The sequence below is a fragment of the Pinus tabuliformis genome, chromosome 4_1, assembly GCF_031772625.1.
Source record: "Pinus tabuliformis cultivar Carrire ecotype Pingquan chromosome 4_1, CPIR1, whole genome shotgun sequence".
Lineage (NCBI taxonomy): Eukaryota > Viridiplantae > Streptophyta > Pinopsida > Pinales > Pinaceae > Pinus > Pinus tabuliformis.
The window spans coordinates 621,834,972-621,858,315 of record NC_142303.1 but is presented as its reverse complement, the minus strand read 5'-3'; the positions used below and the strand labels follow the sequence as shown (position 1 = coordinate 621,858,315).

Sequence of the window (23,344 nt, the reverse complement as noted above, 5' to 3'; positions counted from 1 at the left end):
TGGTGGAACCAACCGGTCCGAACCGGGCCTTCGAACTAGAATAGGCCAATTTGGTACCAAACAAACCGGTTCTGTAATGGAACCAGACAGTTTGGTACTGAACCAGTCTATTTCACAAAACTGACCAGTTTAGGACCGGTTCTGTGCATTTTGTACCTATGTAGGCCAGCATAAAAAAATTGTCCTTTTTTATTTTTTTATTTTTTCAGTTGGTTGGCCCATTCTAATTCTCCCCTAGGCTAGCCTAATATTCAAGCCTATGGCCCTTAGCCTAATAATCAAGTCTATGGCCCTAGCATTGCTATGCAATACATAGTAATGTTAAATTCTTAAAGTAAAAGTATGAATGTCACTTTTACTTGAATTTGTAACATTACCATGAAATGACTCGGGATGTTTGAGAGTGGTTCCAACCTCATTGGATTTCATATGGAGAAAGTAGAATTTTAGATTTCTCTCAAAATCCAGCAGACTTAACAGTTTTTCAAGATTTCAGAATTGCGGGGATTGCAATATTTCCATTGGATTTTGTCATGTATGAAGGTATGCAACTAGTATTTAATAAAGAGCACCAAGCCCTCTATGTACTTTGATGTTAATGGCATCGGTTGCCGAACTCCTCTATCATCACTCTCCTAATGATGTACTCATCGCTCAAACAAAATCTTGACATGACATGCTATGTTTTTTCTATCTTATTGTAATGCCTAAATGGTTATAGTGATGACGAAGAATCCAATATAGGCAATGATTTCGAACGAGACAGTTTGCTACCGAACCAGCCTATTTCACTGAACTGGCCAGTTCAGGACCGGTTCTGTGCATTTTGTACCTATGCAGGCCAGCATAAAAACAATTGTCCCTTTTTTTATCTTTTTATTTTTTCAAATGGTTGGCCCATTCTAATTCTCCCCTAGGCTAACCTAATATTCAAGCCCATGGCCCTTAGCCTAATAATCAAGCCTATGGCCCTAGCATTGGTATGCAATTCATAGTAATGTTAAATTCTTAAAGTAAAAGTATGAATGTCACTTTTACTTAAACTTTTTAACATTACCATGAAATGACTCAGGATGTTTGAAAGTGGTTCCAACTTCATTGGATTTCATATGGAGAAAGTAGAATGTTAGATTTCACTCAAAATCCAGCGGACTTAACAGTTCTTCAAGATTTCAAGATCGGGGGGATTGCAACATTTCCATTGGATTTTGTCGTGTACAAGGGTATGCAACTAGTATTTAATAAAGAGCACCAAGCCCTCTATGTACTTTGATGTTAGTGGCATTGGTTGCCGAACTCCTCTATCATCACTCTACTAAAAATGTACCCATCACTCAAACAAAATCTTGACATGGCATGCTATGTTTTTTCTATCTTATTGTAATGCCTAAATGGTTATATTGATGACGAACATCCCAATGTAGGCAATGATTTCGATGATATGTACGTGTTTGTTGTAGCATGATTTTTTTTTGGATGCTAGAGGCCATCTAGAGCCTATTTGTTGATGTATTTTCGGTTCAGAGATGGATTGCACTCAAAGGTATTTTGGCTATGTGCGCCCTTTCATGCTATGTAAATGAGAGCTTTTGCATATTTGTGTATAAATGGTTTAGATTCATATGGATGCACATGAATATATATGTTTTTCTTTAAAATATGAATATTTTATGTGTTTTTGGTAAATTGGATTTTTACCGGTTCCGATCTGGTTCCGATCAATTCCCAGCCCACAAGATTTTTCAGTTCGATCACCAGCTCAGTTTTGATAACATTGGTTACAAGTAAAAAATATGTCTTCCACGACCATTATGGATGTCTCTCATAGCTAGATCATGGATGACTTTGGTGCGTGATTTACCAGTTATACATGCAGTTTGTCTTATTTAAATAGAAAATTGAACTGCAGATGCATTACATAATTGATTATGGGAGAACAGTCTTGTGCCATCCTGCAAATTTATTTGATAATGGTCTACCAAAAACAACACATGCAATCATTGGCCTGAAGGAATGAAGCAATTTCTAGGTTCCTATTTTGTTGGTGTGTTTTTTTTTTAATTATTGACCCAAAGTTTATTTATCAATTATTACAATAATAACGTTCAAGGGAACATACAAATAAGTATCAAGAGTACACATGCAATTCAAACTAAGATGATTGAAAAACATGTAAGATAATATTAATTTCAAGTGAGCGCAATCCATGGGTCAACTGATAAACGAGATTATCGACCACAGAAACTCTAATCTCTTAGCTATTATTGCCATTGGATTTATTGTTCATGTGAATGTTAATGCTATCTTGACAGATTGGTGAAATTGGCATAAAGAGCATCAATCTTGTTTCTTGTTGAAAACTTGAGCAATTATCTCTTGGTAGCATTGGATAAATCTTTTGAGCACTATTGAAGTTGAGCACTTTATCTTGTGTTTAAGATTGTCCTTCAGTGTTTAAGTATTCTTTGTCATAATTTAAGGATCAATTGTAACTAAGTACTTAAGATCATAAGCAATCTTAACTCAAGATCACTCAATCAATTTGCATTTGCATCCTAGGCCTAGTCTTGCATTAATTAATTAACCTCCAAGCCTAAGCTTGGTTGATAGAAAGATAGGAACACCCTTCATCTCTTAGATTGTGAATGCTAAACCCTCTCTAGTGGTTAAAATAGAGCCACAGTCTCTACAACGCCAGAGGCACCGAGTATGTTAGATTCAAGGGGAGGTATCGTTAACCAAGTCTTTGCTTGGTTCACCTTTACTTCTCTCTACAACCTACTTTTGAGACTAGCCTCAAAATAGAAAAAGATTAAGGGATACACTTAGCTAGGCATATAATTAAAATAAATCAAGATTTTTTGCATCTCACCTAGATTGTAGGACTTGCATTTCATATATAGGTTAGCAAAGCATTCAAGCAGTGACTGTTAATCCGGTCATTTGGTATTTACTCGACATAAAGCAAGTAGTTGACTCCATAAGGCACTTGGTCTCATATAACAATCTAATATAATCACTTAACTTGCTAAGATCAACCAAGTGGCGAGGCCAACGAATCTTGCATTCCCATATCCCATAAGGAGTACCCCCCATAGCCTACTGTTGGGAGACTGCTAGAACAGAGAGGTCGGGGATCAGAGTGACAGCCCCTGACCTGAGTCGTTGTCACACCGTGCCTATATAATCTAAGCGACAAGTGCATTTTGTTCCTCTCCATGCACAATGTCACGCCCCCAATTCTTTTTTCGTTAAATTGGCCGGGTGCGGCACCGCCTAAGTAGTTAACATTCTCCATTGTTAGCTTACTTTACGAACTATGCCTTAACATTCATCATAAAACATGAATAACATATTAATGTGCGGAAACCATTAATATAAAGACATCATGAACAGCAGCATAAACACAATCATATGCAAGAGAATTCTTTTATTATATATGAAGAGTTTTGTACAATGACCGGGAGCTTGGCTCTACCGGCGTTTTACAACCAAGTCGGGCGCCCACCCGTGCAAGAGCGCACGGTGGTCTCACCCAAGACTTAACCAAATTACAACACACACAAATCTTCTTTGTCGAATGAGCGAGCGCGCCCGTGCACAACCCACGCCCAACACAACCCAAGACTCATGTAATATTTCGGCGGGCGGGCGCCCCTACACGCCCTCCACCCGCACCTCGACCGAACTCCAAAATCCGCGCAAGCCTTGTGTATCCTGCCCGGCGGGCGGGCGCATTAGAACTGCGCCTTGCCGCGGCTATACCTCTACTTCTGCGCCTTTCTCCTTTGTTCGATTGAGCGATGTTCGATGGTTGAAATGCCAACTCCTTCTGCACATATATACGCTACCGTCGTGTAGCACTACGCCCTGGCCGACACTTCGATAAAGCCTCCAACCGACGCGCCTTCAAACGATGTATGATGCCATCGTGTGGTCGGCCCGCCCATGGCGCGGGACCGCCCCACCAATTCACCCTTCGTTCGCCATCGCACCTTGGTCAGCTCATGGACGAGCTCCTCCAACTCGCCCTCTAAACCCACGAACGCCAATTCATCCGCACATATGCCTCGTCTTTGGTCGCTCGTGGTTCATCTTTCATGCCTTAGACGCATCATGGAGCGGGCGGAGCGCGCGCCCGGTCGCTCATCGACCGCAAGGCGTTACATCCTCCCCCACTCGAAATCATTGTCGCCCTCGACAATCTCGACTACCTCAGAAGCTTCCTGTCATACTTCTCAATCTTCTTCTTCCATCTCCAAAGTGAGTCCTCCGATTCCCAGCTTTCTTCCTCCGGTGCATTCTTCCATCTGACAAGAAATTCCCGCTTCATGTGGCAACCAATCCCTGTAGTTCTGAAGCTCAAAATCTTATCCAACTCCAGTCCTGGCTTGTCCACAATCCCGGCTAGTCCTCTCGGCGGTTCAGCTCTCTCTGGATGATCAGCATCAAGCCTGCATCTCTTCAACTCACTCATGTGAAAATCTGGATGCTTCATGTGCATATGGTGCGGAAGCTCCAGCTCATAAGCAACTTCCCCCACTCTCTTCTTTACTCGGAATGGTCCCTCATACTTCCGTATCAGTTTGCTCGCAGTCCCCTTGGCTGGCTGAAACTGCTCTCCGGTAATCCTGAGAAACACCATATCTCCCACACTGAAGTGCGCATCCTGTCTTCCTCGATCAGCCCATTTCTTCATTCTCCTTGCAGCTTCGTGCAAGCGCAACCGTGCCAACTCCAAGGTCTCATCCCAAGCCTTCATGAACTTCTTTGCATGAGGACTCCTCAAAAACCCTCCTGTCACTACGGTATGCGGTGCAACCGGCATCTGCCCATTCACCAACTCAAATGGACTATACCCCGTCGCAGAACTCTTTTGAATATTGTAGCTAAACTGAGCAATATCCAAGAGTTCAAGCCAATTCTTCTGATCAACCGTCACATAATGTCTCAAGTAGTCCTCCAGCAATGCGTTGATCCTCTCGGTCTGTCCATCTGTCTGCGGATGGTAACTCGAACTCATCAACAACTCTGTCCCGACTAACTTGAACAATGTGGTCCAAAATCTGCCTGTAAAACGCGGATCTCTATCTGACATGATGCTTAATGGCGTTCCCCAATACTTCACTATGTTCTTAGAAAACAACTCTGCAGTCCGCTCAGCTCCACAAGGTATCTTTGTTGGAACAAAGACAGCACACTTGGAAAAACGATCAACCACGACCATTATCCAATTATACCCCTGAACCTGTGGCAACTGAGTGATGAAGTCCATCGAGACACTCATCCATGGCCTCTCAGGAATCGGTAAAGGCTGCAATAGTCCTCCTTACCTCTGAGTATCCGATTTGTCCTGCTGACAAATGATGCACGTATGTACATACTCCTCTACATCCTCTCGCATCTTCTCCCAAAAGAATCCTCTCTCCAACAATGCTAAAGAACGACGCATCCCTAGGTGGCCAGCCCATGGCGAGTCATGGCACTCCTTCAAAAGGTGCCTCCTGAGCCCAAATGACTTTGGAACATAGAGCCGGTTTCCAAAGAACAAGAACCCGTCTCGTAGAAAGAACTTTCGTGTCTTCCCCTCCTTTATCTGCTTCACTATATTCTGCGCCAAAGTATCGGTTTCAACACTTTCCTTGAGCTTATTCTGCATCTCTTCTGACATCTGAACTCGACTCCTACTCCTAGCTGCTCGGTCTTCTCCCTCCAATGCTGCAAGTTGTCCCTTCCTGCTAAGGGCATCTGCTACCGCATTGTGTCTTCCCGGTCTATACTCGATAGTCATGTCGAACTCTGCCAAGAAGTCCTGCCAACGAGCTTGCTTCGCAGAAAGCTTCGGTTGTGATGCAAAATAACTTGCTACAACGTTGTCAGTCTTGACAACAAACGGCTTCCCAATCAGGTAATGCCTCCACACATGAAGACAGTGAATGATTGCAGTCATCTCCTTCTCATGGACCGGATACCTCCATTCTCTATCCTGCAACTTCCGACTCTCGTACGCCACCGGATGCCCATCCTGCATAAGAACCCCTCCTATGGCAAAATCTGAAGCATCAGTGTGTACCTCAAACGGTCTCTCGAAGTCAGGCAACTTCAATATCGGTGTTGTAACCATCCTCTTCTTCAAGTCATCAAATGCCTTCTAACATTTATCCGTCCAACTCCACCTCTTGTCTTTCTTCAATAGGTCTGTCAGTGATGATGTTACCTTGGAGTACCCCTCTACGAACTTCCGTTGGTAGTTGGTCATGCCCAAAAACACCCTCATCTCATGGACATTCTTTGGTTCAACCCAGTCCTCGATCGCCTTCACTCTGCTCGGCTCCATCCGTATGTACCCTTGACCAACAATATGCCCAAGGAATGGAATCTCGGTCTGAGCGAACACACACTTAGACTTCTTCAAGAACAACTGATTTGCCCTCAGTGCCTCAAACACCATCGCCAAGTGCTTCTTATGATCCTCCATGTTGTCACTAAACACCACTATATCATCCAAGTACACTACTACGAACGAATCCAAGTATGGTTGTAGGACATCATTCATCAAAGTGCAAAACGTAGCAGGAGCATTACACAACCCGAATGGCATAACAAGGAACTCAAAGCTACCATACCTTGTTACTATCGCGGTCTTCTTCTCGTCTCCTTCAGCTATCCGCACCTGATAATACCCATGCCTCAAGTCCAGCTTGCAAAACACTCGGGCTTTCGCAAGCTTTTCAAAGCAATCAGCAGCCAATGGCAAAGGATACATGTTCCTTACCGTCTGCTTATTCAATGCACGGTAATCACAGCTCATTCGAATCTTTCTTCCGCTGGAATAATACCGGAGCTCCATAGGGGGACCTTGAAGGTCTGATGAAACCTGCATCAGCTAACTCCTTTAGCTGTCGTTTCAATTCCTCCAACTCAGGTCCTAACAACCGATAAGGTGTTTTAGCCGGAGGTTGCTTTCCTAGCTGAAGCTCAATGCTGTGGTCCACTGCACGCCTTGGTGGAAGCTTCTTTGGTAGCTCATCAGGCATCAAATCCGCATATTTGGTCAGCACCTCGGAAATCTCGGCTGGAACAGGCATCCCCACTCCATCACCTTCGACTCCCTTGAACATCACCGCATATGTCTCCATATCTGACTCCTTCATAGCCTTCTCCAAACTCAGTGCAGAAACATGCTGCACCCTGACTTCCCTCCTTTGCCTATGAGCGGGCAAAGTCCAAGTTTGTGACTGTCCAACCAGCGCCACCTCATCACAGAAGGGGAAAACAATAGCCTTGTTGCCCTTCAAGAAATCCTGTCCAAGTATCATATCGAATTCATTCATCTCCATCACTGTGAAGTCCAACTGACCCTTCCAGTCTTTTATCTGCACAGGCACTTCGTGTGCCAAACCCGCCACTTTAGCTCTAGAGTTCACTGCCTTGACTTCCACATTCGATGGGAAGATCATCAATCCAACCTCTTTTGCTAACCGTATCATCATGAAGTTATGAGTGGCCCCCGTGTCCACCAGAGCTTGAATGGTCTTGCCATGAACCATCAAGTCCACGAAACCCAGACTGTTCATCCACGATTTCTCCATAACTTTTCCCTGCATACATATCTGTTCTTTGCGTTCATCAAGCAACGGCTTCACTCCCTGTGAACCTGCTCTGATACCACCTGTCACGCCCCCAATTCTCTTTTCGTTAAATTGGTCGGGTGCGGCACCGCCTAAGTAGTTAACATTCTCCATTGTTAGATTACTTTGCGAACTACGCCTTAACATTCATCATAAAACATGAATAACATATTAATGTGCGGAAACCATTAATATAAAGACATCATGAATAGCAGCATAAACACAATCATATGCAAGAGAATTCTTTTATTATATATGAAGAGTTTTGTACAATGACCGGGAGCTTGGCTCTACCGGCGTTTTACAACCAAGTCGGGCGCCCACCAGTGCAAGAGCGCACAGTGGTCTCACCCAAGACTTAACCAAATTACAACACACACAAATCTTCTTTGTCGAATGAGCGGGCGCGCCCGTGCACAACCCACGCCCAACACAACCCAAGACTCATGTAATATTTCGGCGGGCGAGCGCCCCTACACGCCCTCCACCTGCACCTCGACTGAACTCCAAAATCCGCGCAAGCCTTGTGTATCCTGCCCGGCAGGCGGGCGCATTATAACTGCGCCTTGCCGCAGCTATACCTCTACTTCTGCGCCTTTCTCCTTTGTTCGATTGAGCGATGTTCGATGGTTGAAATGCCAACTCCTTCTGCGCATATATACGCTACCGTCGTGTAGCACTACGCCCTGGCTGACACTTCGATAAAACCTCCAACCGACGCGCCTTCAAACGATGTATGATGCCATCGTGCGGTCGACCCGCCCATGGCGCGGGACCACCCCACCGATTCACCCTTCGTTCGCCATCGCACCTTGGTCGGCTCGTGGACGAGCTCCTCCAACTCGCCCTCTAAACCCACGAACGCCAATTCATCCGCACATATGCCTCGTCTTTGGTCGCTCGTGGTTCATCTTTCATGCCTTAGACGCATCGTGGAGCGGGCGGAGCGCGCGCCCGGTCACTCATCGATCGCAGGGCGTTACACACAGTGTGTGAAGTTGGTCCCACACATTCCGACAGAGTGAAAGGATCGAGGGAGGGGGTGGTTGCTTGCCTTGTATGGGACCCCTTTCGCAATCAAGTTACCAAGTTGTCTTTGGATGAGCATGCTAAATTCTTGTGGGTCCAGCGACATCAAGACCACTACCAGCTTCGCAATAATTACATTGCAATCTGTTACTTCCCCCTTGCCTTATCACCTTTTGCGACACATAAGTAGTTTAAGGGGGGCCCATTCCTTAGTACATATCTCATTACTCTTCTCAGGGGGGATGTGATTCTTTTGGGCGACTTCAATGCCTGAATCATGACTATACAAGTATTCCCTTCACAATATAACTGAGGGCGCTCTCTACCTCTAGGAGATAGAACCAGAATCAGTTGGTCTTCACAAATGTTCACAGGATGAGTATGGACCCTTCACAGGTTATGGGAGGCATTTCTTACAGGTGGGCAAATCCCATGGGTTATTGATCATGAACGAGCTCCCCTTGTTGCCCTGGCTCAGGAACTTTCACTTGTTTTCTCCAAACAACCTCACTACCCCCCCCCCCGTTCCACTTTCTGTCTCGATAGACATTGTGCCCCTTTATACACCACCCGTCTCGAGGAACTCCTCCCCCCCATCTCCAATTTTAGAGCCTTAGAAACTACCGCATCCACATATGAGTTACTCTCCAAAGCCATTGTGGAATTCGCCTTGGACTCTTACCCCCATTTGACTCACAAATACACCTGTAAGCCCACTCCTGAGTCCTGGCTCCTACCTACCCCATCAACCAATGGTACGATGAGGATTGCAAATCTCTCCATGAGCAACGTCACTTTGCCCTCATGCATGATCCCTCTGCGCCCCCTTCTACATAAACTCCTTCACCGCAAAAAGCGTATATTTCTCTCCCAAATTAGGCGAGCCCTCCACTGCTCTCCCAGGGCCTTTTCATGTACCCTTTTCCCCAGGTAACGGACAATCCCACCTGAATTGGACTCCATAACCATGTTTTCACATACTACCTCCCTCTATGACATTCTCGAGCAACCTCCTGTCCATGTCTCCTCCCCCTCCCCTCAGCCACCTTTTGTCAAAGATAGACATCAAGAGGGCAACCAAAGCTCTGAAGTCTAGTTGCTTTGTTGACTTTCGGAAAGCGTTCGACACAATGTTGATAGAGGCACTATTTCAGAGACTCTGTGACATTAGGATTTCCGAGACTCTCTTGGCAGCGATCATGAGATTGTACTAGTCAGTTATCAGACGCCTAAAGATGACACACAGCCTTTTAGATTTCATTCAAAGTACCATTGGTGTTAAGTAAGGATGCCCTCTCTCGCCTACCCTCTTCGGGATTTATATTGACAAGTTGGAGTCTTTCCTCCAGGAGCATATTCAAGAGGGGGACGGTTGCCTTCTTCATCAGGTGTTGATCTCTCTTCTCCTTTTTTTTGACGACCTAGTAATATTGGCCTCTACCCTTGAGGGCCTGCAGAGACAACTAGATGCCCTAATCAACTTTTGTGATCTTCAATAGTTGAAGATCAACCTAGGTAAAACCAAGGTTATGATCTTCAACACATCGAAGAGCTCTCTTACAGACTTGCATTTTTATTTTCGGGGAGAAGAGATTGAGATCACCACATCTTATATTTACCTGGGAGTGCAATTCACAGGGCCTCATTTTGGCATGAGACAGGCCCTCCAACCCCAGCCAGCTCAATAAAGGATAGGGTTCTCTTGCCCTCATCGACAAGCAATGCTTCCAGAGTCAATTTCAAGACATCTCATCCAAAATCCACCTCATGGATGTGATTATTTGACCTACAGTTCTTTATGGTTCCGAGATTTGGGGGCCAAGTTTGGTATAGATGGATTGGGCTCAGACAGAGAGAGTCCAAACCTTGCTTCTCAAACGCATCATACGATGCAAACGTACAGTTCCACAGCCTATTATCCATGCAAGGTTCGAGGTCCATTCATTCTGCCTTGAGGTCATCTTTCACCTCGTCTCTTTCCTACACAAAGTTAGATCTCTCTGGTATTCTGCAGTGGGGAGAGATCGTTACCCCTACCTAGCACTTTGCTCCTCAGAGGCCCTCACTTCAGATCAGTCAACAATCCATGCTCAAGGGTGGTTCTTTGAGGCATCCTGACTCCTCTAGTCTGTGGCCATTTCCCCAGAGCGCCTCCCTATGAAAATTCCTTGAAATGCAACAACTAAAAATTATTCTTCTAACTGCTTAATTATTAAGTAGTTTATTTGTTGTGACAAACAACGAATAATTCACACTAGAATTCTTCACAAATAAAAATTACATTGTTCAAATAAAATATGCACCACTGATAAATTTGGAGCAATCACACACAAATTAACATGGTTGTTTTTGGACAATTGTTCCCGAAAAAACCCGATGCAAGAAAACCAATTCAGTAGATGAGGGTTTTATTATTATGCAGCAATAGAAATTCTAAGTACAATAAAATGGATGCTAAATTGGCGATCCTGTCTAAGAGAAATACTAGCAAAATCAACTAAGAGAATCTCTCTCACTCCACAAGCAATCCAGCCACAAACTGATTTCAAAAACTGACTACCAAAAAGATCTGCGTCCACCCTTGCAGTTTCTTGTACGCACTGCCCGGAACTCCCTCTAAATCAGACATCCTGCCTGTCTCTGCCCCTGGAAGTGATTCGCTTGGCCTACTGAGAATTTTCCCCGCCACGAGCAACTAAATCGAACTCCTCCTCAGTTGAATTGATCTGCCCTCTTGAGGCTCTACGCAGCCTCCTGGAGAAATAATATAGCCACCTCTCCTGACTCTTCCAGAACTAAAAACTCCTCCGGAAATCTACTACTCTACCCCTCTGCCATCTGCTACTTGATCACTGGCTCGATCTCGCTATTGAATCACCTGCTACTGGAAAATTAAACTCCCTTGATTACTAGGTATCTGCAACTGGTGTATCTTCGTCTACTCCATCAACCTTCTCTTATAATCTGCAATTGAGACTTCAACGACCACAATTAAATCTTAATTGATGGTTGAGATCATCTCGAAATCGATCGATGTGAGTTTCTAGAGAATTCTCACCTTTTTCGATTAATTCTTATTAATTAATCGATTTCCCTAAGTTAGACTTAGGCATTTTTAATTATTGATCAATTAATTTAATTGAGTTGTCTCTAGGTGGAATTTCCATAAATGATTTCTAGGTTTTGGAGATCTCATGTGTTTTAGCCTCTCCACAAAGCTTGAGACTAGAAAACCATCTGATTCAACAAACACTAACACTCCCTCTTAGCGAGGAAATTGTTCTATTGTTGCACAACTACAACACCCTGTCTCTGCATCATCTTCCCATACACGTTGTTGATGTCTAACAACTGTAGTTGCCTGCCACTATCCATCAACCATTGTGCTAACTCTGATTCATCTACTACTGGTTGTAGTTGAACCATGTTGCATTTGTGTTGTTGCTGACACTGCATTGTACAACCTGTACTGCTGCCAACTCTGCATCTGCACTGCAACCCAACTAACACTCCCTCTCACTGTTGTTGTTGCTACTACAACTACTACAACTGAGGAGCATCCAACTGCTACTGAAAAGGGTTCTCCACTATACCCATTTGTTCTCTGAAATATACGAACTTGACTCTCCCAGAGCTTTTGTGAGTATATCTACAACCTGCTCTTCCATGGGAACATAGTGTAGCTAGATTGCACCACGTTGCACACAATCTCTGATGAAAGACACCAAATATCTATGTGTGTTCGACCTATTATGAAACACTAGATTTTCAGAGAGCTTGATGCAACTCTAATTGTCACAGTAGACACTAGTCGTCTCCATCATCTGCCTGAACAAGCTCACCAACAACTTCCGAAGCCATATAGCTTCGCATGTGGCTGTGCTAGCTACCATATACTCTGCTTCTGCAAAGCTCAGTGCTACTGACTTATGCTTCCTGCTGCAACAAGAAACCATCCCTGATCCAACACTGAAGCAGTACCTAGAGGTCTTTTTCCCATCCACTAAACTGCCTACCCAAACTGCATCTGTGAATCCACATAGTCTGACAACATCCCCTTGAGTATATTTTAACCCATACTCTATTGTGCCACACAAATACCTCAGAATGTGCCTCGTTGTTGTCCAATGCACTCTCTTCAGTTCAACCATAAACTGACTAAGAGTGTTGACAGTGAAGTAGATGTCTGGCCTGGTGTTGACCAGATACATGAGAGAATTGATAAGTTGTCTATACAAGGTGGGGTCAACATCCTTGTCTTTTGATGTGTCTATCTTCTTCCAGTTGGTGATCATGGGCATAGACATGAGTCTACAATCCTACATCCTAAATCTCTTCAAAATCTTTGTAACATATCTCCCTTGACCAAGGAAGATCTCCCCGTCCTTCTGCCACACTTCCAAACCTAGGAAATAGTGCATCAACCCCAAATCCTTCACGTCAAACTCTGCTGCCAGGTTCCTCTTACAATCTTCTATGAGACCAGATGATCCTGTCAAGAAGAGATCATCCACATACAATACTAGGATAGTGGCTCATCCACTACTATCAAGTAGTAAAGGTTGGGATCTGCATCACTCTTGACAAATCCCATTTGCTGCAAGTACTTGTCAATCTGACCATACCACGCCCTGGGAGCCTGCTTGAGCCCGTATAGAGCTTTATTTAGCCTGCACACATGTGTGTGTCTCGAATCCCTCTAGTTGTTCTATGTACACTTCCTCTTTTATCATCTAGTTCAAGAATGTTGTCTTGACGTCCATCTGGTGAATTTGCCATCCCATTTGTGCGACTAGGGATATAACTAATTGGATAGAAGTGTATCTGGCAACTAGGGCGAAGGTCTCATCGTAATCTATAACTTCCTTCTGCACATGCCCCTTTGCCGCGAACCTAGCCTTGTATTTCTCCACGTTGTCCTTTGTAGCATACTTGATTTTGTAGATCCATCAAGAGCCCACAATTGACCTGCCCTCAGGCCTCAGCACTACCTCCCAAACATCATTAGTTATGATAGAACCATACTCTTCTACCATGGCATCTATCCACACCTAATTATGTGCGACCTCCAGATAGTTGGAAGATTCTACAACTTGTGCCACCAATGCTTGGCACCTGTTTAGTTGTCTGCTTCTCTATTTTTCGTCCAAGGAGCTCCAATGAACTCCTTTGCATCTCTCAATGTCTGATGAACTTCCTTGTTGGTTCGACCACTAGTGGTGGAGGACTCAACCAACGCCTCATCCTGCCTCTGCTATTCTGTTTGCTGCAAACTCAATGGATCTCCTGCACCTGAGCATATGTTGGTACTGGTAATAGTACTAGATCCCTGTGACTGTCCTTGCAGCAATCCCTGGGTTGACACTGTTGCTAGACCAATGGAGCTTTTGTTGGTTGATTCTGATCACCTACAAGCATCTCGCGAGATCTCTTGAAGGCTCTATCCTCCATGAACTTTACATCCCATCTCACGACAATCTTCTTATTGCTAGGAATGTAGATCATGTATGCCTTTGAGGTTTCGCTATAACCAATGAGGAACCCCTTCTTTGCAATCTAATCCAATTTGGTGCGCTTCTCCTCTTGCACATGGCAGTAAGCTATGTTGCTGAAGATCCCGAAGTGACTAACTTTGGCTTCTTTCCTGAGAAGACCTCTTATGGCGTTATCTTCCCCAATGCCCTATGAGAAACCCCGTTTTGAATATATATTGTTGTGTTACACACCTCTTCCCATGAAAACTTGGGTAAATCCTGGTCATATAGCATCGCTTTTGTAGCCCCAACTATAGATTTGTTTTTTCCGCTCTGCTACCCCATTCTACTTTGGATTGCATGGAGTTTTCCACTCCCTTCTGATGTCTTCCTTCGCACAGAAATCTGTGAAGTCCTTATCTGTGTATTCTCCACCATTATCTGAGCGAATCACCTTGATCTGCTTCCCTGTTGCATTTTCTACCAGAGCCTTAAACTCCCTAAAGCGACTATAAACTTCATCCTTGGTCTACAAGAAGTAGATCTAGGTTTTCCTGGAATGGACCTCAATAAAGGTGACGAAGTACTTGGCCCCACTCAGAGCTCTAGTGGACATAAGGCCACAAATGTCTGAGTGTATAAGTCCTAACATGCCATTTGCTCTGTTGTCACTTCTTGGGAATGTTGCCTTAGCATATTTCCCAAGCACGCACCCTCTACACATGTCATCGTGTTCCGTGCCAAGTTCTGGAACACCTGTCACTGTCTCCCTGAGTATCCTAAGTGCCCTATGGTGTAAATGTCACATCCTCCTACGCCATATCTCATTCAGGTCTTTCCCACTGTTACTGTTGCTCCCTACCAGTGTCATTGGAGAATCGAGTTGCAACCTGTACAACCTGTTGCTTCAAACTCTAATCTGTCTCACCTTCTTCCAGTTCGAGTGTTTGATGAACACCTTCTTCCCTACGAAGTGAACATCATATCCCTTATCTTGTAGCTGGGATACTAAAAACAGGTCCATAACCAATCGCGGCACATGCAGTACATTTGTAACACTGGTACTTGCTCCTGACTCCCTCTAAAGATTAATGGTACCTCTCCCCACTGGAGTACACTTGGTCATGTTTCCCATTTTTATCTAGAAGTCCATCTGCTCTACATTGTAGCTAGAGAAATATTCTCTAACCCCTGTCATGTGAGCTAACGCTCCATTGTCTATATACAAGACACCCTACGAAGTTGTGCTAGACAAGCAAGCTATCTCAACAACTTTGTCTTCCAATCTTCAAGACAATTATGTAACTCCATGAATATTAAATTTCTCTACAATCATACTAGAGAAATCTGAGGAATCTACTGAAGACATCTTGAGTATAATTTTGTGTGTTGTTCCCTTCCTCCTCCGCTCGAATTTGCTCAATGATTTTGCTGCACTGCGCTCTGAAATTACTTTCCGGCTCTATCTCTACCTGTTGGAGCTCTACTCTGAGCAATTCGAACTTTTCCTGCCACTCTGCAACTAGAAATCGAACTTTTGCTCTGCTACTCGCACTACCTGGCTAGGCCCTATGCAGACCCTAGAGAGATTGTGTTGTTGCTCCCTCTTCATCTCTGAGCTATTGATCCAATCAAAATCCCTCTGAAACCATGTGAAAATTCCTTGAAATGCAACAACTGGAAAATATTCTTATAACTGGTTAATTATTAAGTAGTTTATTTGCTATGGCAAACAATGAATAATTCACACTGCAATTCTTCACAAATAAAAATTAGGTTGCGGAAATAAAATATGTTGAACTAAGAAATTTAGAGCAATCACACACAAATTGACACAGTTGTTTTTGGACAATTGTCCTTGGAAAACCCCAATGCAAGAAAACTAGTGCAACAGATGAGGATTTTATTAGTATGCAGCAGCAGAGATTCTGAGTACAATAAAATGGATGCCAAAACGGTGATCTTGTCTAAGAAAAATACTAGCAAAATCAACTAAGACAATTTCTCTCTCTCCACAAGCAATCCAGCCACAAACTGAGCTCAAAAACTGACTCCTGAAAAGATATGCATCCACCCCTGCACAAGCCCTGTACTGTTTCATGTATGCACTGCCCAGAACTCCCTCTAAATCAAACATCTTGCCTGTCTCTGCCCCTGCAAGTGATTCACTTGACCTACTAGGAATTTTCCCCGCCACCAACAACTGAATCGAACTCTTCCTCAGCTGAATCAATTTGCCCTCTTGAGGCTCTACGTAGCCTCCTAGAGAAATAATACAGCATCCTCTCCTAACTCTTCCGGAACTGGAAACTCCTCAAGAAATTTGTTACTCTGCCACCTGCTACTCGATCACTAGCTCAATCTCATTGTTGAATCACCTGCTACAAGAAAATCGAACTACCTTGATCAATGAGTGTCTACAACTAGTGTATCTCTATCTACCCCATCGATCTTCTCTTATAATCTCCAGTTGATACTTCAACGGCCACGATTAAATCTTAATTGATGGATGGGATCATCTCTTAGTCGATCCATATGAGTTTCTAGAGAATTCTTACCTTTCTCAATTAATTCTATTAATTAGTCAATTTCCCTAAGTTAGACTTAAGCATTTTTTAATTATTGATCAATTAATTTAATTGAGTTGTCTCTAGGTGGAATTTCCATAAATGATTTATAGGTTCTAGAGATCTCATGTGGTTTAGCCTCTCCATAAAGTTTGAGACTAGAACACCATCCAATGCTACATGTTGACCTCTACTGGTCAACTACCCATGCAGTGCACCCCGTTTTTCTTGACAGAAAGAAGCAGCACCTGATCAGCATGTCCGTGCCATCCTGCCATCATCAGCAGCTTGATCTTTTTGATTGTAAACCCAGTCTGCATGTATTAATTGTAAATAATCTTAGCAGACATGAGTCATGTATGTAATTTGCCTAGGTGGACCTAACTTTCTGATGATAATCTACGTCCCGGAAGGTTTTTTGTCTCACCGATCCACGGATCGGCAGAGTTTTCCTTCAAACCTGACCCCAAAGCCGGGATTGATTTTGTCATTAGAACTTTAGGAGAATCCTAGTGTGTTGATCTGCTAGATTATCGTTGTGTCGCAGAGCTGGGTGTTTTGTGAGGGTCTGTGTTAAATGGGTTTGTCCCTTAAGATGTAATTTTGTAAAAGTCATGATGTAATGTGTCCTGAGGGTCGAGAAATGTTTTAAATCCCCTCATGAGTCCTAAGTCCTAGGTCCTAGGTGATGTTTCCGAAGGCTTAGTTCAGTGATCCATTTTAAAATGAATTAAAAAATTAAAAAATGAATAAAAATAATAAAATAATGAAAAATAATAAAAAATTAAAAAAATCATGCAAAAACCCTAAATAATAAAATAATAATATTTTAAGTTAATAAATCGACGGATGAGATCAAGAGATGTCTTGATCCTCATCAACGGTCGAGATCATTTCTACATGGATCACTTGAACTAGCCGTTAGGATCATTTCCTTTATATAGGGTCTTAGGGGGTCATTTCAAAAGATCGGATCTGTGAGTCTGTACTGAGAAAACTCTCTTGTAATCTGATTTTCTGATTAATAAAAAGACTTTGGGGTTCAAAACTGGCTGGTGTTACTCTCCGGAATTGCTGTGAGATGATTGTTTTCTCTGCATATTTCAGTTTTCAGCAGTTAAATATAGCTGGTTTTCAGAGTATTGTGAGTACAGGTATCTTGCTCACGTGCTAGGGTTTGAATGTTGTAGGGTTTCTGGAATAATGGCAGGTATCTCCATTATTCCCTGAAATCTAGCAGCATTTCTTGCCCTCTTTACTGATGTTTGCTTGAGGTGTGCAGGAGATCTTTAGGTAAAAGGTACAGGTGGGTGTTTGGGGAAGTTCTAGGCTGAACCAGCCGACTCCCACAGGCTCTTCTGTGCAGAGCCCAGCTGATTGTGCCCTGGGTTAATCATTAAGGGTTTATTTTCTGTTTTACATAAGAAAATTTTCTTTCTGTTCGCAGTGAAGTTCAAAAATTTCTGATATATTGAAAATATTTCTGTGCATATTGATGGATCTGGCTGTTAAAGGGCCAAAATCTATACATTTAGCAGCTGTTCTAGGGTTTTAATATTTTTTTTTTTTATTAGGGTTTTAAATTTTGTTCTATGCAGTTTTCATTAGGGTTTTCAGTTTTGGGTTTGAAGCGTATATCATCAGTTTGCAACTTGCAGGAACCAAGTCTTTCTTCAAGGGTTTGCCAAGCATAAGTCTGTGAGAAGCTTTACTGTTTCAAACCAATTGAGACTTTCTATCTCTCGGAGGATCGCATCATTCTGCTACGTGCATCAGCTGTTTGTTAATGCCATTCTGAGCCGTTTCAAGGATTGCCAAACTCGTAGCTCTCGTTCTGCTCTATCCACCGTCCAAAATTGATCAGCAGATCTCTCAAACCACAGTCGCCGCCTTTCTGTTCATGCAACTTGCACTGAAAGAAAATAACAGTGAAATAAAATCGCAGACAAGCCATGGTTTCAGGGTAAATCACGCTCAGCTTAAATCGATTTTATTTTTTTTTTAAATCTCCGTCAGTTATTTACGAGTTTCTGGTGAGGTGATTTGCATCAAGCGCAAGGGGAAAGATATCTATTGACATCTGCGGAATGCATTTCACCTCCATCGAAGACTGTCGGCCCAGGCATTCTATTCAGTATCTGCAAAAGGAAAAACGTCAACCGATCCAGTGAGTATCGAAGCTGTAGGGCTGTAGCATCTTCGAATTGCCCAGCGTTTTTTTTCGACGTGACTGCGGATTGACACACGATTTGCCACTAATTTAAATGTGTTGCCGTCGATCTGTGCTATGAAAACATTAAATCGATTAAATTGCCTTTCTGTTCACCGCCATTGAGTTTTCCTTCAAGCGTGGTTTCTATTCGCGAGTTTATCCTTTCGCTGAGCCAGGGTTTCGATTCAGCATATCATTGCATTTGGTCTGGCGTGTTCTGCAGGCCGATTTACCTGTGCCCTCATTCGATCCTGTCATTTTGATCTCCATAGCATATTGCGATTGTTTACATCGTCATTTTTGCGGCTGAGGTAATATCGTCATTTTTAAAGCGATTATGTTTTGATGTTTTAGATTTAGGGTTATAAAACAAAAAAAAAATAGAAAAGGTTTCATTTAATTAGCTTTTGTATAGTTTAGTTCAGGTTTTATTTTAGTTAGATTTTATTTTGTTTTAATTTTAAATGTGTTAGCTTTAGTTTTATTTTATAGTTAGAGTGTAGATTTATAATGTTTTAATTAGATTTGTACATATTTTAAATTTTAGCCTTTCTATGGTTAGATTTTTTGTTTTAAAAAAAAAAAAAAAAAATTGGTTTATTTTAAATTTTTATAGTTTTGTTTTAGAATAGATTTTAGATTTTAAATTTTTTAGATTTTTTAATTTTCATTTTTATAATTAAAAAAAAAAAAAAAAAAAAAAAAAATTGAAAAAAGATTTAAAAAAAAATTTGAAAAATAAAAATTTTGTGGGAAATTATTTTTGCAATTTTCATGAGCTTTCGCGTTACGTTTTTTATGCTGAGATGCTAAATTTTCAAGTTTGAAATGTGAAATTGATATCTGGTTGATGGTTTATGATTTCTCGTGGTAATTTAAAGCATTCATCTTTTCAATTTTTTTTAGCTGCTGGATATCGTTTCTGTCATTCTAAGAGCATTGTGTTTTTCGCTGATGATAGATGATTGCTGTTCATGGTCCATGTTTCTATATCATTTAAAAAGTAATCATTTAAACATTAACTCCACAAGGCACTGGTCTGCTAAATTAACCAAATCCATCGAGCCCTTTTATCATCGTATCTCGTGTCTCCCAACCATCTGGTCGACAGTTGGTCTCATCACCTCACAGGGTCTACCCCCCTTAGCCGCGGGAGACAGGCTTAAACAGAGGGATCGGGGATCAGAGTGACAGCCCCCGGTCTGAGCGTTGTCGTGTCAATCTGCGTGACAACATTTTTGGCGCCGTTGCCAGGGAACATTGTGTTCTCGGCGTTTCAACGACTTTTCATGCATCTTCTCATCTTCTTATCTCTCATTTGAGCTGGCAGATTCAATATTTCGCATCTTTTCATCACGTATCAGCAGTACCTCTTGGGTTTGTTTCCTGTTTGGGTGGCGACTCCATTTTCTTATTATCCCCAGACAAGAAGCCTCCCGCATATCTGTTTGTTGATTACTTCTTGGATCTTGGAATCAGTTTTATTGTTCAAGTGGCGACTCCACTTCTTTCATCTTTTGATTTTCTTGAGCAAAGAGCTAGTTCTATCATCCACCTGATCCCTTATTGTTCATCATGGATTATTCATTTAAACCATGTCGTTTTACTCACCGTCTCCATGATCTTCCGAAGGAGGCCATTCCTGAATTACCTATTTTTTCAGATGGTGATCCAATCGCTGCTAATAGGCATCTAGACTTGTTTATTCGCATCATGATCATATATTGCAGATCCCCTCAGTTTAGTCATGGTGATATCAAAATGCGTCTATTTGTCCTTTCTTTAAAAGATGATGCTTTGAATTGGTTTAACAATTTTCCTAAGGATTCTTTTACTTCTTTAAATGACATTGTAAGTGCTTTTGAAGATAGATATTGTTATCCAAACAGCTTGCCTTCTGCCCCTAAAATTGTGCAACAGAATAAAAATAATTTGATAAGAGGTCCAGCTGAAAGATCCCAAGACAATTCATCATGTCAGAATGTGTCATCCACCGGGAATATTGCAGTTCATGATAGTGAAAAATCAGGGACAAATAATAGTGAAAGGGAAGAACAAAAGCAAATTATACAAGATCTAATGATGCTGGTAAGAAACATGGAAAGCAATCAAACTAGTCTTATCAATGATGTTAAAACTTTAAGCACCCACCTGGAAAAACGTAATAGGGAGTTGGAGGTCACTCAAAATCAGCATGCTAAGGAAATTGAGGCCATGAAAATTAGATATGAAACAGAAATTAGAAGCATGCAAAGCAAGATGTCAGTCTTAGAGGAAAATATGGTGACCATGAAAGCTGATCATGATAGGGAGATTGACTCTATGACATTCAATCATAACAATCAGTTGGCTGACATGCAAGCGAATCATAAAGAAGAAATAAATTTCATGCAACATTGCTTGATGGACATAGAGGAAAAGAATGATAAAGTAATAAATCACATGCAAGAAAACCATGTCATGCAAATTAGCGCTATAAGGGATGAATGCTCTAGTCAGATGGATGCCATTAGAATTCAAGTTCAAAAGATTCAACAATGGTCAGATGATAAGAGAAACCAGGAGCCTTCTCATTTGCCGCAACAAGTTCCATCTTACTATGAGGAGGTCATTAGGTGGATAATTGAAGGTGATCCAGATAAGCCTAAAAACGATAAAAATCAGATGCAAGACACAAAAAGACTTAGCATGCATAGCTTACACACTTCATCTGATAGTTTCGAAACAGAAAGTTTCAGGTCATCAGTGATTCATCCTGCCAGAAAGAAGAAGCGCAAGAGGAAAAAGATTAGACGAAGATTTGATGCATCAGACGGCCGTGAGCAGCTTGATTTTCGGATAGGAAGGAGTCCCACCATATGCAAAATGGGACATGGCACATCCGACAAGCAGCCGACAGATTTGCTTGAAAGCAGGCAAATGCTCAGCATGCACTATATTGAACACATCTGATGCCGTAGGGCATCTTTTGTATCGTATTTCTAACTCTACTCCTTGTTTTTTCCGCATTTTCGTTTCTGCTTTAGATAGTTAATAAATGAAGAGCTTCTATCTTTATTGTGCTTAACGTATATGCTGATTTTTGGATGGACGCTACTTATTTTTGGTGTTGTATGGATGCAGATTCTGGATTCTCACATTCCTGCAAGCAGCAATGTGTCCCCAAGTAGAGCCAGATGTTGACCTCTACTGGTCAACTACCCATGCAGTGCACCCCGTTTTTCTTGACAGAAAGAAGCAGCACCTGATCAGCATGTCCGTGCCATCCTGCCATCATCAGCAGCTTGATCTTTTTGATTGTAAACCCAGTCTGCATGTATTAATTGTAAATAATCTTAGCAGACATGAGTCATGTATGTAATTTGCCTAGGTGGACCTAACTTTCTGATGATAATCTACGTCCCGGAAGGTTTTTTGTCTCACCGATCCACGGATCGGCAGAGTTTTCCTTCAAACCTGACCCCAAAGTCGGGATTGATTTTGTCATTAGAACTTTAGGAGAATCCTAGTGTGTTGATCTGCTAGATTATCGTTGTGTCGCAGAGCTGGGTGTTTTGTGAGGGTCTGTGTTAAATGGGTTTGTCCCTTAAGATGTAATTTTGTAAAAGTCATGATGTAATGTGTCCTGAGGGTCGAGAAATGTTTTAAATCCCCTCATGAGTCCTAAGTCCTAGGTCCTAGGTGATGTTTCCGAAGGCTTAGTTCAGTGATCCATTTTAAAATGAATTAAAAAATTAAAAAATGAATAAAAATAATAAAAAATTAAAAAAATCATGCAAAAACCCTAAATAATAAAATAATAATATTTTAAGTTAATAAATCGACGGATGAGATCAAGAGATGTCTTGATCCTCATCAACGGTCGAGATCATTTCTACATGGATCACTTGAACTAGCCGTTAGGATCATTTCCTTTATATAGGGTCTTAGGGGGTCATTTCAAAAGATCGGATCTGTGAGTCTGTACTGAGAAAACTCTCTTGTAATCTGATTTTCTGATTAATAAAAAGACTTTGGGGTTCAAAACTGGCTGGTGTTACTCTCCGGAATTGCTGTGAGATGATTGTTTTTTCTGCATATTTCAGTTTTCAGCAGTTAATAATAGCTGGTTTTCAGAGTATTGTGAGTACAGGTATCTTGCTCACGTGCTAGGGTTGGAATGTTGTAGGGTTTCTGGAATAATGGCAGGTATCTCCATTATTCCTTGAAATCTAGCAGCGTTTCTTGCCCTCTTTACTGATGTTTGCTTGAGGTGTGCAGGAGATCTTTAGGTAAAAGGTACAGGTGGGCGTTTGGGGAAGTTCTAGGCTGAACCAGCCGACTCCCACAGGCTCTTCTGTGCAGAGCCCAGCTGATTGTGCCCTGGGTTAATCATTAAGGGTTTATTTTCTGTTTTACATGAGAAAATTTTCTTTCTGTTCGCAGTGAAGT

The 23,344-nt window shown here is 42.2% G+C and overlaps 1 protein-coding gene across 1 annotated transcript in view; it reads right to left on the bottom strand.

Moving 5' to 3' along the window:
• The window catches only part of LOC149177557 (uncharacterized), a 367,210-nt gene that overhangs the window by 290,805 nt on the left and 53,061 nt on the right, over nt 1-23,344 (bottom strand). The gene's annotated exons all lie outside the window — the stretch shown is intronic.